The following is a 20992-nucleotide window of genomic DNA, read 5'->3' on the forward strand; positions in this document are numbered from 1 at the left end:
TCTCTTTCAAGAATAGAAGTAGAGGGAATATTTCCTAGCATTACCCTAATACTAAAACCAGACAAGGACTTCACAAGAAAAGAAAACTATAGATCAATACCTCTGATGAACAAAGATGAAAAAATCCTCAACAAAATATTAGCAAATTGAATTTAACAATCTATAAAATCATTTTTCACCACAACCAAGTGAGATTTATCCCAGGTATGCAAGGCTGGTTCAACATTCAAAAACCAATGAATGTGATCCATCACATCAACAAACTAAAAAGGAAAAATCACTTGACCATACCAACAGATCCAGAAAGAGCATTACACAAAATGTAACATGTATTCATGATAAAAATTCTCAGTAAACTAGGAATAGAGGGGAACCTCCTCAACTTGATAAAGAATATCTACAAAAACTACAGCTGACAGCGTACTTAATGATGAGAAACTTGAAACTTTCCCACTAAGATCAGGTACAAGACAAGGATGTCCCCTATCATCACTGCTTTACAAAATTATACTAGAAGTCCTAGCTAATGCATTAAAACAAGAAAAAGAAGAAAAATGATATATTGATTGGAAAGGATGAAATAAAACTGTCTTTGTTCACAGATGACATGATCGCTTATATAGAAAATTTGTAATAATCAGCAAAAAAAAAAAAAAAAGACCTCCTGGAACTAATGTATGAGTGTGATAAAGCAAAGTTACAGGAAACAAGTTTAATATACAAAGTCAATTGACACAATACCATTTATACTAGCACCCCCCCAAATGAAATACTTAAATATAAATTTAACAAAATAGGTATAAGAACTATATGAGGAAACTACAAAAATGATGAATGAAATCAAAGAACTAAATAAATGGAGAGATGTTCCATGTTCATGGACAGAAAGACTCAATATTCTTAAGATGTCAGTTCTTCCCAGCTCGATCTGTAGGTTCAGTGCAATCCCAATAAAAATCCCAGAAAGTTATTTTGTAGGTATTCACAAACTGATTCTAAAGTTTATAGGGAGGGGAAAAAACCCAGAATAGCCAACACAATATCGAAGAAGAAGAACAAAGTTGTAGAACTAACACTACCAGATTTCAAGACTCACTATAAAGCTATGGTAATTAAGACAATGTGGTATGTCTATGGTGGAAGAGTAGACAAATAGACAAATGGAACAGAATAGAAAGCCTAGAAATAGAACAATGTACAGTCAACTGATCCTGGACAAAGGAAATACAGTGGAGCAAAGAGAGACTTTAAATAAATAGTGCTGGAACAGCTGACATCCAACATGCAAAAAATTGAATCCAGACACACACCTTACACCCTTCACAAAAATGAACTCAAGAAAAGATCATAGCTCTAAATGTAAAACACAAAAACATACAACTCCTAGAAGATAACATAGGAGAAAACCTAGATGACTTTGGGTATGGTGATGATTTTTTAGATGCAACATCAGAGGCATAATCTGTGAAAGAAATAATTGGTAAACTAGACTTCATTAAAATTTAAAACATGTGCTCTGTGGAAAACTGTCAAGAGAATGAGAAGACAAGACAAAGACTGGGAGAAAATATTTCAAATGGAAACATATCTGATAGAGGACTCTTCTTCAAAATATGTGAAGAACTCTTAAAACTCAAAAATAGGAAAACAAACAACCGGTTAAAAATAGGCAGAAGGCCTTCACAGATGCTTCACCAAAGAAGACATACAGAAGACAAAAAAGCATATGAAAAGATGCTCGACATCATGTGTCATCAAAGAAATGCAAATTAAAATAATGAAATCCCACTACACACCTATTAAAATGGCCCAATTTTTTTTTTTTTTTTTTTTTTTTTTGCGGTACGTGGGCCTCTCACTGTTGTGGCCTCTCCCATTGCAGAGCAAAGGCTCCGGATGCGCAGCCTCAGCGGCCATGGCTCACGGGCCCAGCCGCTCCGCGGCACGTGGAATCTTCCCAGACCGGGGCACGAACCCGTGTCCCCTGCCTCGGCAGGCGGACTCTCAACCACTGCGCCACCAGGGAAGCCCCTAAAATGGCCCGAATTTGAAACACTGACAACACCAGATGCTGGTGAAGATGTGGAGCAACAGGAATTATTCACTGCTGGTGAGAAGACAAAATGGTGCAGCCGCTTTAGAAAACAGTTCAGCAGTTTCTTACAAAACGAAACGTACTCTTACCACACACTCCAGAATTTTCACTATTTGGTACTTACCCAAAGGAGTTGAAAACTTACATTTATACAAAAACTTGCACAAAAATGTTTATAGCAACTCTATTCATAATTTCCAGAATTTGGAAGCAACCTAAATGCCCTTCAGTAGGTGAATGAATAAATAAACGGCAGTCCATCTAGACAATGGAATATCATTCAGCGCTAAAAAGAAAGGAGCTATCAAGCCATGAAAAGACATGGAGGAGTCTTAAATGCATATCACTGAGTGAAAGAAGCAAATATGAAAAGCCTACAGAGTCTGTTTCATTCCACCTATATGACATTCTAGAAGAGGCAAAACTATGGAGACAATAAAAAGAAAACCAGTGGTTGCCAGAGGTTGGGTGGTGAGGAGGGTTGTATAGGCAAAGGATTTTAGGGCAGTGAAAATCCTCTGTGTGATACCATAATGATGGATACATGTTATACATTTGTCCAAACCCACAGCATATGCAACATGAAGAGTGAGCCGTAATGTAAATGGTGGACTTTGGGTGATTGTCATGAGCCAATGTAGGTTCACCATTTGCAATAAATGTACCATCTGGTGGCAGATATTGATCATGGGGGAAGCTCTGCATTTGTGGGTGCAGCAGGTATATGGAAAATCTCTGTACACCCCCTCAATTTTCTGTGAACCTCAAACTGCTCTGAAAAAATGAAGTCAAAAGAAAAAAGGAAAGCCAAGAAAAAAACCCCCAGTGACCTCTTTCCTACCCATGACTTGAGTCATCTTATGCTGAGTGGCTTTACCTATTGTATGTTATACCCTGTGAGGCTGTGTCAAGTTAATTGAACTTGTTTTAAAAAGCCGCTGAGTTTATACAACTGGAAAATACAATCAACCCGGTCAGACCCTCAGTGTTCTGTCAGTACATTAGTTATGACCCCTCTGGCAATGACACCAGGTGCATGCTCATGTAGTGGAAATGTTTTTCATTTTCCTAGATTTTTTTCCATGTCTGCAGGTGCCACAGAAGGCAAATGAACATTGTCAATGATTTCTAGGCTGTTAGAGAATCCAGCCATTACATAGGGTACCTGAAACTGTGAATGATGGATCCTATGGTACCTCGTGTTTCCCGGCAGCCTCCAGAATATATGCTAAGTGCTAAAAGGCAAACACTAATTCTTTTGAGTGGAGACCACCCTGCTCTAGTATAGAATGGTTGTAGCCACTACAGAAATTGATGAAGGTAGTGAACGTACTGTCTTTGTTTTGTTTCTTTTGTCTTAACATAGCATCAATTGGGGAGCTTAAAGGTGGACATCTTCTCAATGTAAAATCATAGACATTTACCTTAGGTTTGGCTGATTAAAAAATACTAAAAACCATCTCTCTTTACAAGATCTCCTTGGTTACATATCAGCCAAGAAGTATAACTGCTCTTTGGCAAGCAGCACGGCTCTGGCTTTTAGGCTGAAAATTTCAAACGCAGTTCTCATTTTTTAACCCCTATGTTTGTTTCCTGAACAAAATTCCTAAAGTTCTACATCTTGCTGTATGTGAATATATGTGCTCTAAGAGCTCATAACTTATATAATCAGGCTTACACTTCATTTGGTAATAGTTTTGAAGGTGTAGTTGGAATACTAGCCATCATAGATACTTAAGGAAGGGCTCATGTATTCCCCCTCCATTTCCTTTCCTGTATTTCTACTAAAAATATTCCTTGTTTTTAAAAAATTGTTGCCAGTAATGGATGAGGAAGACCATTTAGTATCTCAAGGGGAGACGGATAGTAGTTCTCGTTCTCAGACAACACTGTTGTTAAGGTTACTGAATGCTGTGTGGAACCCAAAATAAACTGGGACACATCAATTTGTTACCTTTGTCTTTAAAGACTGAGTTGCCACAAAATTAGGCTTTTGAGAGAAAACTAATCCACACAAGCAGGTTCTCAATGGCAGAGATGTCTCATTCTTGTTTGCCTGATAGAGTATCAAAATTAATATTTATGGACCACCTGCAAAGGGCCAGGTTTGTGTGGAGTATTCTACACACGACATTTAATTAAATTTTCTCCACCTGCCAGGATGCAGGCTACAAAATAACAGGTCACTTGAAAAGAGCAATGGGCACAGACTTTTGTGAGTCTAGGTATGCAAACTTTATCAGCCTTTCATTATATCACGTTGTCCATACGTTTAGAGACTGAGGTACTCTAACAGATTTCAAAGAACAGGGCAGGGGGTATCACTCATCCTTCAAAGAGAAAACTCTTCTAAACTGGGAATAATAGTTTCCTCTTTTTAGTCGGAAGTAATCATGGTAGTTACTGGTTAGAGACTTCCCTCGCTAAAATGTGCCACAGCCTAGGCCATCGTATCACTAATCCATTCATTCCTTCGACTGCACGGGTATAAATTATGACATATTGAATATGTTTTAAATCATGGGGATGTGATGTACAGCAGGGAGACTATACTTAATAATACTGTATTGTATATTTCAAAGTTGCTAAGGGAATAAATCGTAAAAGTTTTCAACACAAAAAATCTGTAATTATGTATGGTGACAAATAACTAGACTTATTGTGTTGGTCATTTTGCAGTATATACAAATATCAAATGATTATGTTGTACACCTGAAACTCATATAATGTTATATGTCAGTTATACCTCAATTAAAACCAGTTAACCATCATAGCCATGAAACTTCCTCATCAAGCAAATGAAGAGGAGGTTATGGGATGCCGAGTTCACTGAGGTACAATAAAGCTCTCTCTTGTCCCAGAATCAGGAGTAGCGAAATGTTTGCCACTTGGTGACCCCTCAGTAAGTGCATGGAGGTTTATGCCATCCCATTAACTAGGCTGCCCTCCCCGCACAGCTGTCCACAGGGTGGTCTTAGGATGCCTGGTGTGAATGGTCAGAGATGGCCTTGCTTCTAGGTCTTGTCCAGCGTCCCTCAGCTGTCAGTAGTGTGAAGGTGGACATGTCTGCATCCCCTCACATCCTGCACAGATTTGCCATCAGCCTAAGCTTTGGATGGCTTTGATTTAATACTGAGGTTCATAACTTGTGGGAGGGTCACAGTCCTGATCTTCTGAGATCACTTGATTATATCACGGATTAAGACACCTGATTGGTCACTATAGATCATGCCTGCAGCTTTCATAAATCATCTTAATGAATCAAGGAGATGTGAGCAAGGCTCTCTTTCCTATTCTTTATTTTTCATTTGTATTCATTCTTTTACCATTTCTTTCTTAAAACTCTTACAAGGGTCTGGTGCACAGTTGTTGACGTACATTTGTTGAGCTCTCTGAAAAGTCGGTCGTTGCGTTACCAGGAGACCCTTGATGGCCACGCTCCATTCAACCTAGATCAACTTCACAGAGTCCAGCAAAGCTTCAAGTTCTTTCTGTGCCAATATGATCCATCCCGTTGCATAAATAATGAATAAATCTCATTTTATAATGCTAATGAAGAATATGAGCTCTCCAGGAAGCGAAAAGCTTGAGTTCTAGCAAATATTTGAATAGCTTTTAATTTATCCAAGTGATTTCGCTCTCTCCTTCAACCTTTGTTACTTAAGACATTACCCACATCTTCCTGTGTTTATTTCTAAACTCTGGGCAATGACATTTGCTTCCTTCATTGCCTTTCCCAGGAAAGAATGTGGGTCTATACAAGATGGAATGTGCTCTTATTAACTTGGAGATAGTTCTAAAGTTTAGAAGTACGGACGGCTGGTTAACACCTTATGCGATCATAAATAAGCAGCTCATCTTTCTCATACCTTGTCTGTCTTCACTCTGCAATGCAGAACTTGCATCAGGACCAGTGGGAGTTATGTTTCTGCTTCCAAAAGAAGACTAATTCTCACAGGACATCAAAATAGCCTTGCTCAGATAGTATTAGCAACGGGGATTCAGGGGAAGAGATGCAGTCTGCAGCTGGCATTTGAAAGATGTAAAAGACAGGTTCATGCAGTATGTAAGTAGTTGGTGACTGTGTTGTTCAGAGAAGCCTTAAATTCAAACATATTCTCTGTATTTATTTCAACCTTATGCCAGGAAGACAGGCTGTATATAAAGTTGACTGTTTCTTTTACAGCCATTGTACTGTAAAAGAAATAAAAATCTATTTTGTTTGGTGACTTTGCTAAGGGAAAAAACAACAGCACTCTCTCCTAGAGCAAACTGTGCAAAATCTACTTTGATACTGAGAACTGCACGCCTCACATTTGCAGTGACACTTGCCATCGTTAGGTGGATGCTGGAAATTAAGTAGCAACTTCAGCTCTATTACTTCAGGTGGGATTAAGACCGTCACTTGTGATGCAGTGTGAGAGTGAGAGCATTTTCCCCTGAATGGCAGCGTGAACGGGGGGGCTGAAACACGCTTGACAGCGTTCTAGTTGGCAAACGCTAGCATTTTAATAAGTCAGCACTGCCGAGAGTTCTATGTAAGAGCTCATCTGAAAGTGAAATAAACTGATGTAAGCTCAGACCGGTGAACACTGTCACCATCCTGCGAGTTTGGAGCTCATATATGAGTAACCTTTCAAAATAATGCACACGTCTGGTCATACGCCCTAGTGAATGCCATGAAAATCCCTGCCGTGGTTTTTGGAGAGAAATAAACATAACTTATATCTGGCATCAGCATGAACTGGTAATTATCTTGGGATAAAAAATACTAAGCAGTATTTTAAAATCACTTGCGTGCTGGAGAGCTCTGCTTCCCATAAAGCAATCAGTGAGAGGAGATGGAAACTAAGGTGATTATTTAGATCTCAGCATAAAGATTTTTAGGAGAGGTGTGTTCTGAACATTTGAAATACTTAGTCCTGTTTGGGGGCAATTGTTTCCTTACAGCTAGTCGCTGATCACTTTTTAAATACATTTTTAAAAGCTCTGCGATTCTATCTTTTGCCTTTGGCCGTTATTTATTATTATTATTATTAAATCTGATTGTCCAAGTGTTGTTCCTGGAGAATATTCAAATCCCCTTCAAAGGCATGGAGCCTCTTAAAACTAACCATATATTGAATTATTTTTTCCCTTCTGTCGGAAAACAGTTGGAAATAAGTTCACTGTTAACGATTGTTCCCAAGTAAGTCCCACCAAGACCCCTGTGTTTCTTTCCCAGAGAGATAAACTTCACATTATTGCAACACATGACACATGTAATGCTTGCACAGTTCCTGTGGAGAATCCCTGTTCAAACGGTGTCCTGATTACTGTTTTATGTTGCTTCTGGAGAGGAAAGAAGGGCCTGCCCAACATGATGTCGAAGATTCACACTGCGTGTCACCACTGCCCATCACAGAGAAGGGCGTGGAAGGTGGCACCAACTCCCTCCCCAGCTTTAAAGCAGGACCTGTTATCTGGCCAAATCTTTATTTCTGCCACTCTCGATGATAAGAGGTTCAAATCTGTGCAAATGCATTGGAAAAAAGGATGCAAAACACATGTGGAGAGCCAAATCCAGGGTGGTTCTCTTTGTCCGTTTGGGCTGTTATAGCAAAGCTCCGCAGACTGGGTAGCTTATAAACCACAGAAATTAACTTCTCATGATTCTGAAGCCTGGAAGCCTGAGACAAGGGTGCCAGCATGGCCGGGCTCTGGAGAGAGCCCTCTTCCAGGTTGCTGGCTTCCAGCTTCCCACTGTATCTTCACGTGGCCCAAAGAGGACAAGAGAACTCTCTGGGGAATCTCCTATAAGGGCACTAATCCCACTCCTGAGGCCTCCACCCTCATGACCTTATGACCTCCCACTGTCCCCACAGTGCCATTACACTGGAGGGGTAGGTTTTCAACATGTGAATTTAAGGGGACATACAGTGGTCATCTTTGAATGCTGTGAAAAGTGGTTTTCTGTAGAGGGTGAAGAGATAGCAGAATAAACCCTGCAGAATGGTCTCTAGGTCCCTTGCTACCGTGAGATGCCCTCCTCCTTGCTTATTTTGAAAGAGCCAAAGTAAGTCCAGGCTTAGAGCAGGAGAAGCCCCTCATTTTGACAAGCACGTCGTGTGAGGGTCCATCCATTTTGCTTTGTGTGACATGCATTGTGCAGCTTTCCTTGTAATTGTTGCTGCTTGCACCTAAGCCAGACTTGTCCTTATTATAGGGCTCCCTGCCAGGATCACCCCCAAACCCACCTTTAGCATAGTCTCATCAGCGCTATTTGCAATTTCAATAATAAAACATGACATTCCTTGAACCCTAGATGCACTTAAGTCAACATTTTGTGTTTCTCCACAGCCCTTCCTGCAGCATCGCCTCCTGCCACACACAGGCCCTCAAATATCTGTGAAGTGGGTAAACCTGAGACTGCCAGTGAGTTTAAACACATATTTCAAAATATAGATTTCCTTATGGGTGGAATCCACAGATTCAAAAGGTTGTGGTAGGGAACCCTAAAGTTTCCAGGTTTTAACTGATTCCAGTTTAGGGCTTGATCTTGATGGTTTTCATGGAATCCAGGATTGTACAGATAAGTCCAAGTGGGTTGCCCACTGACAACTTGCTTCCTCTCTTCCTTGTACCCAGTGAGGTTGGGGACAGAGCTCGGTCATAATCGAATCAAAGCATTTTATAGAAAAAAGTACTTGTGGAGTCAGTTTTAGGAACAGTCTGTATCCTGTTCTCTAAAACTGGTCTGTAAATTACAGAGTGGCACAACTGTGTGATAGTGAGACCAAGAGAGGAACTTACAGAAGTCATCAGCACCACAAGAAACATGGACTTTATAAGACTTTTGTTCCCTTATAAAATGCACATATTGGCTCCAATCATATGATAATACACAGGTTAATGTTCAAAACATCTCATCAGGACTTCCCTAGTGGCGCAGTGGTTAAGAATCCGCCTGCCAATGCAGGTGACACGGATTAGAGCCCTGGTCTGGGAAGATCCCACAGGCCTCGGAGCAACTAAGCCCGTGTGCCACAACTACTGAGCCCGTGTGCCACAACTACTGAGCCCACGTGCCGCAACTACTGAAGCCCACTTGCCTAGAGCCCGAGCTCCGCAACAAGAGAAGCCACCGCAATGAGAAGCCTGCGCACTGCAATGAAGAGTAGCCCCCGCTCGCCACAACTAGAGGAAGCCCACGCACAGCAATGAAGACCCAACGCAGCCAAAAATAAATAAATTTAGAAAACAAACAAGCAAACAAAAAAAGTCTCATCCTCGGGACTGGCTTCTCAATAATCAACCTTAGAAACATCTATAAGGTTATTAGGTCTTCACTTCCATGTGTTTTCCTTTGTCTCATAAATACGTGTTAATTTTTGTCTCAAGCATAAACGTAGATTGTAGACTCTTTTACATGAGTCCGATTCTCCCTCTCTTCCTCCCTCCCTCTCTTTTTTATATCTACCTATCTATCCATCCATCTAGCGTTTTTCTATTGAATTAGAAAGTAAGGGACGTAGGGATGCTATTCTCGATAACCCTCCAAAGAGTCAAGCTATAGTTATTTCAGTTTCTTAAATGCCTGTGGTAACTCATTCTTACTAATCCATCTGGCCACCAGATTTCATTGGTGTCAGCACTTCTGTGCCACAGTCAAAATTTAGTTTTAGCTCTTGTTTCCTGTGAGACTCATTTTGTGGGTAATGGTGAGGGGGTGTTAAGGGGAAACCCAGTCCAACTTGATGGCTTGCGGGCCAGGAAAATGAGTCACGTTTCAAGCATGAAAGCGAAGCCTTAGGCACTGAACTCTAGTTACTCCTAAATTGTCTCTAGCAGTGCCCCGAGTCCACTAACAGGAGGCATCAAACAAATATCTACGTGGTTCCCGTGAAATATTTTTCATTCTCCTTTAGCCAGACTCAGAGACTGAGTTCACTGACAGCAACCTCCAGACCCGAGGGCTGTCTCACTGTTTGAGGGTCTGAGTTTCGTGAACAGCCCTCCCGGACACGCCGGGGTGCATCCGCCCAGTGGTACCCTGCACCCTTTTCTCTGCAGCCTTCTCTGCCTTCAACACCCCAGCAAGCCGACAGGAGGCTTCTGCTGCCCTAATTCAGTCAGTTCTGTGTGTCGCCGTGCCTGTGCTTTACTATTTAAATGTGCCTCAGTGTGGTGTCAGCATTTGCAGAAATGGTTAACCTTTGCCCCGAATGGGAATAGAAATGAGGTGCCCCGTAAGCCAGGCCTCTGCACGCAGAGCCCGGGAATGGTGGACGGATGCTGTCAGCCCGCTTACACTTAGAGCAAAATGGAAACCTTCCCCACTCAGCAGATGCAGAGGACATTTTAACTGAATCGGCCTTAATATTGTTTAAGCGTTTGCTCTTGCAAACGAAATATTACATAATTCCCTAGAGAATATTGTCGAAACTGGGGAGCTGGTCCTCGCAGTACAGTCACGCCTACACACTCACACATGACATTCATTTGATGGCACAGCTGTGTCTACACAAGGGTGATTGTGTAGACGGGAAGGGGTGGGAAGGGAGAAACTATTTGATTTACGCGTGAAACACCGATTTGTGATTGTCGTTACAGTTTTGTTTTGTTTTCCTCCGTGGACCGGACCGGGTTCACCTCCTGGGTTAAATCTTACGACTGTTTCTGTGTGCCCTGGGGTGGAAAGGCCTTGCACTATGGGATCCAGTCATGTTGAATTAAAGTCCTTGCTCAGAAACTTAGGGCCCAGGGGGCTTTGGGCACATGACACAACCTCTCTGAAGCTCCCTTTCCTCTTTTGCAAAATGGAGAGAATTACGTGTCTCTCAGGGTCGCTGCAAAGATTTGAAGTAACAGGAAAGCGTTTGGCCGCGACTCTCCTTCTCTCAGCAAACCTCAGGCCTTGGCCTTGTCACTGTTGTTACGGCACCAGAAAAACGTCTAGGATCTTGACTTGGTTTTTGTTGTGAGATTGGGTTCGTTCTGACTGAAAAACCCCAAATTCTTATTGTAATTCTGAAAATGAATGGACTTATGAAAGCCTCCAAGATGCTCACGGAGCACAAGAAGGGAGAGAACCTTAAAGTGACATCAGCCTGGAAGGAATGAGCCCACGAAGGACTCAAGAGTGAAAACTAAACAGAACCCAAACAAACAAAACTCAAAGTCTCTCAGAGTCACTGCTGTGTCCCTGGAGGTGTTTCTGATGAGGCACTGGGTCGGACGGGGTGGATGTAGTTTCTCTGACCGTCGAGAACAAGGCGCGTGACCGGTGATCATTAGAACATACAAAGCCTGGTGTACTTTCTCAGAGTTCACCCAGCAAATTCTGCAGTGGATAGGCCCTGTAATGGGCCTCTGCATATCGGTGGGAGGGCACTAGACATGGAGTTTAGTTTCCCAATTTGCCCCGTGAAGCAAGGGCCCTGGTTATTGTGTCTTCAGAGCTCTCTCTCAGGTGTGCTGGTTACTCAGTACTCTTTTGTTTGGTAGAATTTTGACTTTGTTAAGCTGACTTTCGATCCTGCTAAAAGTCCTTCAGCTATTTTTTTCTTTCTCTCTCTTTGGAGAAGTTGGCCATTGATCATAAAATGATAGCGCCCATGGGCCCATGGAAAACAGTAGAAATTCTGCCTTAAAAAGATCCTCAGCATATGGTCTGGCATTTCTTTCACAGTTTGGGTGATCTGACTGGCACACACAGCTCTCCTCTCCTCTGGCTCCACCACCACAGATTTCTATCCTTTGTGACTGGATTATTCTTTTAAAAGTCAGGCAGGTGGTTTATGGAAGAACTACTTTCAAAATATTTTGTGACATGTTTGTTGAATGACTCTTAAGGCTTAGAATGCTTGTCTAATTCTCCAGTTAAAACCAAGCTTTAAAACTCTTTCTTCAAGATGTGGTATATTGTATGCAATGGAATATTACTCAGCCATAAAAAAGAACAAAGTAGTGCCATTTGCAGCAACATGGATGGACCTAGAGATTATCATACTAAGTTAAGTAAGCCAGACAGAGAAAGACAAATACCATATGATATCACTTACATGTGGAATCTAAAAAAAATGATACAAATGAACTTATTTACAAAACAGAAATAGGCCTACAGACATAGAAAAACAAATGTATGGTTACTAAAGGGGAAAGGAGGTGGGGGAGGGATAAATTAGGAGTTTGGGATTAGCAGATGCAAACTATTATATATAATGGATAAACAACAAGGTCCTACTGTATAGCACAGGGGACTATATTCAATATCCTGTAATAAACCAAAATGGAAAAGAATATGAAAAAGAATATATATGTGTATATATATACATATATATATACACATATATATATACAAAATTGAATCATTTTGCTGTACACCAGAAACTAACACAACATTGTAAACCAACTATAATTCGATAAAAGAAATTTTTAAAAGTCCTCTCTTCTTCAAAGGGGAGTGAGGAAAATTTTGGAGGTGACAGGTTTATTACCTTGAATTTGGTGGTGGTTTCGTGGGTATATGCATATGTGGCTCATCAGACTGTGTATCTTAAATGTGTACAGTTTTGCATATCAATTATATCTCACTAAAGCTGTTAAAAATAAATTAATTTGAAACTCTCTTCTTGAACCTTTATTAAATGAAATAAAGTAATAACATAGTGACCATTACTTAATATTTGCCCTAACTCAAGGAGAAGGTGCAGTTTTAATATTCTAGCCTATGAGTACATCCAATACTGATTTTTTATATTCCAGACAATGTAGTTTGATAATAATATTCCTAACATGCGATGTGAGTATTGAGGTAGATTAGCAAGGAAGTCTAGGATTTTCTTCATGGTCTGGGGTGGTTCATTTGTAGCTCAGACAGATGGGTTATACAGCATTGTAAACTGCTTTTCAGTCCTTTAATTCTTGGAGCACTTTTATGACAACAAAATTATGTGTGTGTGTGTGTGTGTGTGTGTGTGTGTGTGTGTGAGAGAGAGAGAGAGAGAGAATGAAGAAGACCAGGTCTAATATTGTAAATTTTAAAAATAGATGCCTGCCTTGAAGTTCTGTTTGCAAATGTTAATAATTTTCAGAAAGATAGTTCATATTTGGTTCAGTTATAGCTAATTTTTAAAATGGGGATTAACTTATGTCTAGATGTGAACATTTTGCCTTTGCTTCTAGTGATGTTATTTCTTCAGGAATTTTAATACAACTTGAATATAAACCTGTAGCATACTCATATATCCCAATGTGACCGTAACACTATCTGGGCGTTACAGAGCTCTTGTCTACCAGCTCTGTCATGACTACTGGGTCTCAACTCTGTCTTTCACAGATGTAAATGTGAATCTTTGGGAGATTTGGCTTATAAGGAAAGGTAGATTCTTAAAAATAAAAACCTTACTCTCTAATTATAAACAATCCCAATGAGAGAAAGGGGGAAATTATATAATAAAGTGGTTACACAGAGATTTCCTTGATGAACTAAAATTTTGAAAGCTATGTTCTAAAATGCATATAGGGACAAAATTAAGACCACATTAAAAACAAATAGCAGGAACTTTCATGAAAGATCTCTGTAAGGTAAAGCTTGGTGCACCTGGAGACATGGAAAAGGTCAGTGGTCCTTTAAAGCAAATAAGAAGGGATGAGGGATGTGAAATGGTGAATGTGAACGAAAGCCAGGGAAGAAGTAGAACTACTGAACTCTGACAGGACTTCCTCAGTGAGGAAAATTTCTTACCTGGAAATATAAGGCAAATTAGGTGGAATTTCAGCCCAAGAAATTGAGGGTGTAGTCAGATAAAATACGTGGCATAGATGTGCTTCCAAATACATGCGGAATCCTTCTTCTTCCCTCCGCGTCCGTTTGCAACATCCTAGTCAAGGTCACCACGTTCTGTCACGCGGATTCACACCCTAGTCCCTTATTTAATCCCCCCACCCGGCTTTCACTTTACTGCCCTGCAATCCTTCTTTTGCAGAGCAGTCAGGGGAATCTTTTAAAAACATAAACAGGTCACGCTATCTCCTGCTTACAGTCCCATCCCTGATGGACGCTACATGTCCACCTCGCTGTCCTCCACCCATTCTGGCTTCTCCTGGCCGAACAGCCCAGGGAACTTCTTTTTGCTCCACACTTGAACCAACCAAACTCATTCCCATGTTTGGGCTTTTCAAAGATTATGGTAGCTGTTCCCTCTGCTGGCAGTGCTCTCTCCGTTAATAGCCACCAGCCGAATAGCTTTTCGTCATTCAGACCTCGGCCTAAACGTCACCTCCTCTGAGAGGCCCTCCCTGGACATCCCATGTAGAATGGCAGCCCATTCAGTCTGTGTAGAGAACTGAGCACGTCACTGCTTTTCTCCCATGTGTGTTTATTCTGTCTCTCACCCCATTAGGAGGGATGTGCCAGGAGAGTAAGTACCCTGTCTATCTGATTCCTTGCTCTCTCTCCCCAGTGGCTAGGACGGTGCCTGGTATCTGTTGGCTCTCCATAAAAGTTTCTGCATGCGTGACAGAAAGCATGAATAATTAAGAGCTGAGGGAATTCAGAGACCAAGGACATCAGTGCAGGTTAGGGTTGGTGTCTTGGGGATGGGTTGGAAGAGGTGGAATCGGGCTGGAACTTTGTCTGGGGCCTGGAAAGGTGGAGGAAAGGCCTGGGCACACACTGTGGGTGGGGAGATTAGTAGGAGGGAAGATATTAATGGGGAAGGCCCACAGCCTTCGGGAGCTGGTGAGGAACTTGCGTGGCGGGAATGGCAGAGAATGAGACTGGACAGAGTGGGATCTGAGTAAAGGCAGGGGTATTTGAAAACTACAGAGCAGCTTGGTGACTTGGTGGAGACTAGAATGTGTGATTTTATGTGTGCGAAATAAAACTATGTTTAATACGCAGGAAATTATGTCACAATTAATTTTCTAAACAATTTCTTCACTTATACACAAAATAATTTTTGTTAAATGACTCTGGAACACCTCATTACTCTATCTGTTAGTTCTACCGATGTTGACACAGACATAAAGTAAAACATTTTTCTTTAAAAATAATATGCGCTCTTCATTTTAATTTATTAGACTTGGCTCGTAGCTTTACAAAATCCCACTTACAGAGAAAGTCATAATTAATATATGGCCTATTTCATTTTATTTTCAGAAAAGAGCTATGTAAGCCATTTCATAATTGGGAAATGTGACATTTCCTAATAGAGCTTATTTTTCCTATTATAAAACTTGACCTGGGCTTCCCTGGTGGCGCAGTGGTTGAGAGTCCGCCTGCCAATGCAGGGGACACGGGTTCGTGTCCCGGTCCGGGAAGATCCCACATGCCGCGGAGCGGCTGGGCCCGTGAGCCGTGGTCGCTGAGCCTGCGCATCCGGAGCCTGTGCTCCGCAATGGGAGAGGTCACAGCAGTGAGAGGCCCGCGTACCGCAAAAAAACCCAAAAAACAAAAAAAAAACTTGACCAACTTAAATGCTCACAACCAGAGTTTGTCTATAAAATAAGAAAAAAACCAAAAACATACAAAAAAACCTCTCAATCCTTTTTAACACTGCAAAGTTGGGCTATGTTAACAACACCACTGAGCTCACACCAAGGTCGTCTTCAGCTGCCTTGGTTAAGAGTAAACCTGACTGACAGTTTTGAACCAAATGTGCTGGAGGCCTGTGTTGTGAGTTTGTGTGCTTCCTATATAACCTTGGACTAGCTGCTTTAGCTCAATTTTCTCAACTGTGAGATGGATTCAATGAACAGTGTATTTGCAAAGATGCAAACTGTGGCTGAAATCAGCCTTATGCTAATGATGGCCTGTCCTGACAGATTTCCTGTCCTCTAACTTCCACCAGCCCTGAGAAATGCTATTTTGTAAAAATCCATCAGATTTGCTTAGGTTGAGACTTTTTGTTCAGAACAGCATTGATCTCCCAATGAACACATGCAGATGGAGTAAGGGTGAAAATGTCAACATGGAAAAGTAAGGCTAACCACAGCCGTCTTGATGCAGAAGGACATCTAAGTGGCACTGAGGCAGGAAGTGGGGCTCAGCTTTATGTAAGGAGGGCACCTGCCTCAAGAAAGGTGGTGAGGTGTGTGCCGGGAGCATCCCCGCCTGCTCCTCTGAGCTCCTCCGGGCCCACGCCTGCTGGAGAAGCCGGCCACCTGTCCTTGCCCTGTGGAACTACTGTGAGAGGTGGATTACGATTTGCTCTGCTTTTTCTTCAAGCAGGAGCACCCTTCCTGCCAGGATCTCAGAACAAGGCAGATACTTCAAATCTCAGAAACCAGGGACCCAAAAGTGGGAGGAAACTGGTGGTGACAGAGTGTACTTGTAAAGTGGCGTCTTCAGGAGCGAAGTCCTGGAGATGGGGCAGAAGGGACTCAGGGAGCAGTTTTATTACAGTGTATTACAGAGAGGGGGCAGGGCGGGGGCGTGAGGATGGGGAGAGGTGAGACCACCGCGGGGCCCAGACAAGTTTAGGACAGCGGTGTCCTAACCAGAGAGCAAGAAGCCTTGGTCCCCAGGACCCCGTGAAGGGGACCCATAAGGAGAGAGTGTCCTGAGACAAGTAGCAAGCTGAGGGGTAAAGCTGGAAGTGGCTTAGAAACAAAAAGGCAACAGCAGAATGGAAATTCATGCTTATATCTGGGAGTGAGAAGTAGCAGAGCCAAGATTGAATCAGCGATGTAGGACATGCCAGAAACGATCTCCCGGGACAGAAAGAGAGAGAGAGAAACAAAGTTAAGGCATGGGTGGGGAACAAAAAGTAAATCAAGGTGTTTTGGAAAAAGAAACAAAAATTTATAATGATAGCCATAAAAAATAGAGCGGAACACAACTTCTAGAGTTATAGAAAGACTATCACATATCAACGAAAGGGCCCATCAAGTTCTACACACAGCTGGTGGAAAGAGGCCCATGTCCAGATACACAGTGGCAGCTGTTGGGAGTGCTAAGGATAACCCAATAGGTGTTTGTTAAAAACAAAAAAAAAAGATCCTGCTAAACCATATGAATAATTCACATACACATTTACACCAATTTCAATGGGCTTATATTGTCTGAAAGAAATGATCATACTTACGGGTTTGAGCCCATGTTCTGCTTTTGTGGGCAATGATGGCCAATTCAGTACTTTCTAAAACTCTGCCTTCTGATCTGTAGAAAGAGGTACAAATATAATCCCTTATATTGGTTGTGAACATCCAACTATCCGTATAGGTGGCTTCAGTGGCTGATGCGATCTCATATACTATGCAAAGTAGAGAAAGCAACTTAATGTGATAAACTGGAGAAATTAGTGTAAACTCATGACCTTAGAAAGGTGCAGAGTTTTTCAATCTGTCACCAGTAATTGTCCCAACAGCAGCAGCACTTTCACCCCCCCGCCATGTGTCCCTAGTGCCCATGTTTTGTACGTAGTGTTGCAGACCACGAAAAAGAATCAGGATACCTGGGTGGGAAATTGATTCCATGTCTCCCAGCGGGAAAAACAGAATTGGTCTGGAATATCATTTTGTTGTCTGGAATCAGTAATAGCTTCAAAAATGTCAAGGGCAGTGCTGAAGCACAGAAGGAGAAATTCAAAGGGGTTTGCATTTGCTAAGCTGGAAGTGTTATCTTCGTAATAATGATGATAATCGTAATAGTTAATTGGAATAAGTGGAGACTGTGAAAAGCCAAGCATTAGTAATTGCATTCAAAAGAGAAAAGTGAAAATGAAATGTACAAAATGTAGTTGTAATACAAAGAAGGGTATATATAATAGTATATGTTTAATTATTTATTGATTTTAATTAATAAAGGAGTGTTAATAAATGGGATTCCTGTAAAGCCCTGTGCCACTTGAAATTTTAATAAATTCACTTCTATAAAAGATGTAAACAATCTGCAAAATGCAATGGAAAAATTACCCACAGAGTAGAATATTTGATTGTGTAAATCTTATCTTTCAACCTATCCACCGTGATTTTGGATAATTTTGATGTCATTCAGCATAGCATAGTTTTTATTACCTGGAATATAAAAGAAAGAAATTAGAAAAAATGAATCATTAGCAATCTAATTTAAATGATGAGTGATTTCCATCTCTCTTACATTTTGCAAATTGTTTATATCCTCCATAGATGAAAATGTATTAAAATTAAAAACTATACATTTACTTTATGGATAGCTTGAATATATGAGTGTTTTGTTTCTTATTTTAATTATGTATTCAAATATCTTGAAAGTACCATCGTAACAATGTCTGCTTCAAAATATTTGTGCTTATCAGACTTTAGTGAGAAAGTGTCTTTCCAAAATGCTTACTGATGACCTGTAGCCAGTTTTAGATGAGAACAGCTAAGTTTAAAAAACAAGAAAGCTTTCCTTAATGCTTTAGCCTTTATCCCAATACCCGTATTCAAGGGGAAAATGTGGGCTTCAGAGAGAGACAGATCCTTTCATTAGGGAGACAGCTGAAGCTCAGAGAAGCAGAGTCTGGCCTCAAATCCTGGTCTCAATCTGGGGCAGATTACACAGGTTTTCTGAGTCTCAGTTACTTTGTCTGTGAAATGGGGCTGATACCTATACTAGAGTGATCTCTGTGACATTGGCCATCCCACCCATGGCACATTTGCGAGAGAAGAAGGGCTCCATTAATCATTACGCCCAGACAACAGATGTCCGTTGGGACCATTCCAGACAAACCGGGGAGTGGTCACTGCGTGGGCCTTCCATCAGGAGGAGTGAGAGAGTGTGACCGCAGTGCTGTCACCTGGGTGGCACTCAGCACTAAATTGATTCCTTGGTCCTCTGCCTGAGACTTGTCTCTCTGTCCTGCTTCCTTCCTACTGCTTGGCTGGTGTCATTTCTATGTGTGTGGGAAGGAAAGAAAAAAACACAGAGAATTGTGAGTTATTTAAGTAATCCAGGAAAAAGCAGGTATTACACCAAGGCTATACCAAGGCAAAGAAGGATGGCCTTGGCCCTGGACACCCCCAACAGTCGACTTAAGGGGGGGTCACAATCTGCTCTAAAATGGTGAATTAGCTAGATGCCCAGATGAGAGCTAACTATGCAAACAAAAATCTCTCATCTCCTTGGAGATGAGACCTCTCAATGGCCTTACTAATCATAACGAAATGCTAGTAAGTACATGTTTAAGAAAAAAAACAAAAAACTTTTATTTTAAAATAATTATAGATTCACAGGAAGTTGCAAAGATAGTAGAGATCTGATATACTCTCCACCCAGTTTCCTCCAATGGGTTCATCTTACATAGTTACAGTTCAGTATCAAATCAAGACTTTGACATTGGTAGGTATCATTACATGTCATTCTATCAGGTGCATAGATTCATGTAACCACCACCACAAACAAAATACAGAGCTATTTCACCCCCCAAAGATCGCCCTTGAGCTATCCATTCAAGGTCACAGCCCCACGCCCACTCACGCACCACCACCATCCCCAGCCAACACTATTCTGTTTTAAATCTCTATAATTTTGTTGTTTTGAGAATGTTACGTAATTGGAATTATACAGCATGTGAATTTTGAGATTAGCTTTTTTTTTCATTTATTATAAGCCCCTGAGATCTATCTAAATTGTTTCATGTATTAATAGTTTATTCCTTTTTATGGCTGAGTTGTGGTCCGTGGTATGGACATACCATATTCACTCCTTGAGGGACATTTTGGTTGTTACCAGTTTGGAACTCTGATAAATAAAGATGTTAGAACATTTTGTACAGGTTTTTGTGTGGACATAAGTTTTCATGCATCTGGGTAAATGCCAGGGGTGCAATTGCTAAGTGGTATGGTAGTATGTTTAGCTTTTTAAAGGAAGTGCCAAACTGTTTTCTAGATTGACCGCCATTTTACACTCCCACCAACAATGTATGAAATGTATGAGATCCGGTTTTTTTGCATCCTTGCAAGCATTTGGTATTGTCATTAATTTTTATTTTAGCTGTCCTAGTAAGTGTATAGTGGTATCTCACTGTGTCCTTAATTTGTATTTCCTTAATACAAAACATATTTTCATGTGCTTATTTGCCATTAATGTATCCTCTTTGGTAAAATGTTTCTTCATATCATTTGCCCATTTCTAATTGAAGTGTTTGTTTTTTTAATGTGTTTTGAGAAGTTTGTTTTTTATATATATGTGTTTATGTCTATTGGTCCTCATTTTTTTCCTTATTGCAGTCACTCTTTATAGATATTGGCAACTCTGTAAGACATTAAGGGCCTGGGTATTGAAAGTTGGACATTAAATATGTATTGTGTATGGGTATGAGTCCTCTGTCAGATATGCGTTTTGCAAATATTTTCTATCAGTTTGTAGCTTGCCTTTTCATCTTTTAAAAGAGTTTTTACAGAGCCAAAATGTTTAATTTTGAGGAAATCCAACTTATCATTTTTTCTTTTATGGGTTGTATTGTTTGAGTCACGTCTAAGAGCTTGGATCTGTATGCATTTTATTTCCTTTTCTTGAGTTATTGCACTGGTTAGAACTTTCAGCACTACATAGTAAAAGAACATAGAAAACACTTGCTGTGTTCCCTTCTTGGGGGAAAAGCGTTCAGTCTTTACCACTGAGTATAGCATTAGCTGCAGGATTTGTTTCTTTGTTTTGTAAATGCTCTTCCTATTTTTCTGAGAGTTTTTATCATGAGTGAGTGTTGAGTCATATGGTAATGGTTTGTTTAAATTCATGAGGAACTGCCAAATTTTCCACAGTGCCTGCACCTTATTGTTATTTTAACAATTTTAAAATATATTCTGGATACTACAATCTTGTCAGATATACGATTTGCAAGTATTACTTTATTCCTCTTTCCTACCTTCTTAGGGAGTTAAACAAATTTTTTAACTATTCAATTCATCTTCTCTTTTGGTGTTTTACTTATGCCTCTTGCCTCTTTT

This window comes from Neophocaena asiaeorientalis, unplaced genomic scaffold, assembly GCF_003031525.2.
Source record: "Neophocaena asiaeorientalis asiaeorientalis breed wild unplaced genomic scaffold, Neophocaena_asiaeorientalis_V1.1 scaffold226, whole genome shotgun sequence".
Classification (NCBI taxonomy): domain Eukaryota; kingdom Metazoa; phylum Chordata; class Mammalia; order Artiodactyla; family Phocoenidae; genus Neophocaena; species Neophocaena asiaeorientalis.